Genomic DNA, 3,779 nt, shown 5'->3' on the forward strand with positions numbered 1-3,779 from the left:
TGAGAAGTGCAGAAAATTGATCCATCCTTGCTGCTGGACACAGTCGCTGCAGGGAAGAAACATCTGCACAGCTTATGCTTCCAGGGACCTGGCCTATGTGGCATACTGTTCTTAATATGTTTGCTCCCCTTAGTGCTGTGTGTTTTAACCAAGGTCACCTCCCTGAGAAAGTTTGTTTCCCCAGGTGGGAATTTTTATCAGTAAAACCCCTTAACTAAGTGCCAGGGGGATAGTTAATCACTTTAACTATGAACAATCATGCTTAAGCTACATAATCTTTGCTCCCTGTAATGGAGATAAAAAACGCCCTAACCTTTGGAATAGAATGGATAGGATTAAGACCAACTGGTATAAATACAGATGTAACAGGAGGAATAAACACAGTCTGGCTGGAGACCCTGGACAGAACTTGGCTGGAGATCCTGGCTACAGAACCTGGCTATGCTGATGAACTGAACGCTGTCTCCGTGTCATTCCTTCTTCACTGACTCCGTCCACACCTTTGGGAACCCCTGGACCTGTTTGGGCAGGCAATTTTGTCCACGTGGGGAGGTGCGCAGACCTGTGGAGCCGGAGAGTCATCCGAGGGTGTGTGGACTTCAGCCGCTGAGTTTCTCACTCCCGATCTCAAAATGCATCCTGATTCTGGTCCATTGGATTATAAGGTTTATGTGGGAAATCTTGGGGACAACGGTGACAAGAGAGAATTGGAACGGGCTTTTGGCTTTTATGGGCCACTCAGAAGTGTGTGGGTGGCTAGAAACCCTCCCGGCTTTGCTTTCGTGCAGTTTGAAGATCCCCGAGATGCAGCTGATGCTGTGCGAGAGCTAGATGGGAGATCACTATGCGGCCGCCGAGTGAGAGTGGAACTGTCTAACGGTGAGAAGAGAAGTCCAAATCAGGGCACGCCTCCCTCTTGGGATCGTCGCCCTCGAGATGATTATCATTGAAGGAGTCCTCCACCTCGCCACAGATCTCCAAGACGCAGAAGCTTCTCCCGTAGCCAGAGCAGGTCCCTTTCCAGGGATAGGAGAAGAGAGAGATCACTGTCCTGGGAGAGAAATCATAAACCCTCTCGACACTTCTCCAGGTCTCGAAGACGATCTAGGTCAAATGAAAGGAAATAGAAGACCAGTTTGCAAGATGAGTGGTGTACAAGAAATACCTTCATCTGACAGGAAGATGTACAGAAAATTCAAGTGCTGTTTGAGACTTCCTTAGCTTGGTGCATTTTTAAGATGTTTTAGCTGTTCACACTTGTTTGTTTGGAAAAGTGACACATAGAGATAGAATTCTCTATGGTTTGAAATGGATCATATGAGGCATGTAATATCAAGAATTGTTATTTTACAATGTTCCCTTAAGCAAAATTGACTTTGCTTTGAACTTCAGTCTTGCGTTGACCGATGACAAACCTCTTAACCTCTGCCCAGCTAAAGTGTGATGTGGAATATTGTGGAAACAAAACTGGCAAAATGGGATGTAAGACTTTCCAAAGCTGTGACCTCATATGTAGCTGTAGTTGGACAAGCAGTCTTCGAAAGCTGCGGTGAACACAAGCCAGCAGCTAAAATTTAAAGCTGCACCCTTAAACTAGATGAGAGGTTTAAAAAAATCCAAGTAGTCTTTACACTGAGCAGATGTCCTGTTAGTGTAGAATCTAAGAAGTTTTAAGAAAGTTAGTTTACTTTTGCTTTCGGTCATAAATTTAAGTGATTGCTCTATATGAATACATGACTATTGGTAACATTCTTCACTTGGAAGTTTGAGACTATTAAAGAGAACAGCGTCCCGCCAGTTTAAGGGTACATTGTAGAGCTGAACTTTGAGTTACTGTGCAAAATTTTTTCCATGCTGTCATTTGTAATGTTTTGTGAGAATCCTTGGGATTAAAGAGAGAGAGAGAGAGAAAGAGAGATGTGGGGAGCCAATATAGGGTTAAGCCTAGGACTGACCTGTTGGCAAAGTCACAAACAAGTCTTCTGTGTCTTAAACAACCCAATCTGAGAGATGGCCACTGATTTACATGCGTTGTCATTTTAAAAATAAAAATGGAATTTGCCCTGACTGGTATGGCTCAGTGGATAGAGCGTTAGCCTGTGGACTGAAAGGTCCCAGGTTCGATTCCGGTCAAGGGCATGTACCTTGGTTGCGGGCACATCCCCAGTGGGGGGTGTGCAGGAGGCGGCTGATCAATGTTTCTCTCTCATGGATGTTTCTGACTCTCTATCCTTCTCCCCTCCTCTCTGTAAAAAATTAATAATATATAGTTTTTTTTTTAAAAAAAAGGAGGAATTTGCCAGAAACTGATCCACCCTTGCTGCTTGACACAGTCGATGTAGGGAAGAAAGATCTGTACGGCTTATGTTTCAAGGGACCTGGCGTATATAGTGTATGTTTGCTCCCCCTCTTAGCACTATGTGTTTTAAACAGAACCACCTCCCCGAGAAAGGTTTTTTCCCCAGGTGAGGATTTTTCCCTAGAGTTAGGGATTAACAGGACTAAGGAAGGGAATAAATCTGCAAAACCCCTTAACTAAGTGCCAGACGGGTAGTTAATCACTTTAACTGCAAACAATCATGCTTAAGCTACATAATCTTTACTTAGGATAATATCCTTCAGTTACTTCCTTGTAGCTTGATAGAACAATAGAGTAACCTTGGAATGGAGACAAGGAACACCCTAATCTTTGGAATAGAATGGATAGGATTAAAATCAACTGGTATAAATATAGATGTAACAAGATAATAAGACCCAGAACTTGGTTGGAGATCCTGGGTAGAGAACCTGGCTAGGCTGCTGATCAACTGAACTCTGTGTCATTCCTTCTTCGCTGACTCTGTCCACACCTTTCGGAACCCCTGGACCTGCTGGGGTTAGACCCCAACAGAAAAGTATTAAACAATATGACAGTATTAATTCCATACAAAATCTTTCAAATATTAAACTTGATAGATAATATGCTGAAATAATATGCTGACCTTGAAGAAGCAAATGTTCTGGAGAGACCCACCTGGAAAAATGGTCTCTCACAGCTAAGGGCCTCAATCCTACAACTTTAAGAAATTAAGTTCTGGCAACCACAGTGAGAAGAGGACCCCAAGCCTAAGATAAGACTACGACCCTGACCAATACCTTGATCACAGTCCTGTGAGCCTTCAGCATAGCACCCAGCCTGCTACTTTCCAGGCCCTCAGAAGTTTTGAGATAAAAAAAAAGTGTGCTCTTTTAAGCCACTAATGTGTGGTAATCTGTTATCCAGCAGTAGAAAATAGTGCTGCTCTTTTGTCTTGTAGTATTTGCAAGTCTGATGATGTCAATCAGCCTGAGTCTTTTTCCTTCATAGGAAACTACTATAATACTGGTATCTATTTCTGGTATCCTAAAATCCCACTATGATGTACATAGAAATTTAAAAAAATATGTACTGGCAGATTATTATATGTCAGATTCCATTTTAATTTCTGGAGATCAAGTGGTGAACAAATAGCAAATACTCTATCATCACGGAGCTCATGCAGGCACAACATCAATATATAAGGAGTTGGGTATTTTAGTACTTATTTTATTATACTAGGTGCTGGTACCTGCCCTGACAAATGTCAAAAGCTTAGGAGTTTAACAAAACACATTACATGGTGTTTTCATCAGAATTATTACTTTCATTTTTTCTGTTATTTTCTTTCCATGTTTGGGGATGTTTTGATTTTCATTATCTTCACAAGAATACACATCCTTTTGACTAGATTTCAGTGAGAAACAAATCTAATTCATTAATT

The 3,779-nt window shown here is 41.9% G+C and overlaps 1 pseudogene; it reads left to right on the forward strand.

Moving 5' to 3' along the window:
• Window positions 1–547: 547 nt before the first annotated feature.
• LOC132219641 (serine/arginine-rich splicing factor 3-like) lies at window positions 548–1,889 on the forward strand (annotated as a pseudogene).
• Window positions 1,890–3,779: the final 1,890 nt, after the last annotated feature.

The sequence above is a fragment of the Myotis daubentonii genome, chromosome 1 (assembly GCF_963259705.1).
Source record: "Myotis daubentonii chromosome 1, mMyoDau2.1, whole genome shotgun sequence".
In the NCBI taxonomy this organism is placed as follows: Eukaryota; Metazoa; Chordata; class Mammalia; order Chiroptera; family Vespertilionidae; genus Myotis; species Myotis daubentonii.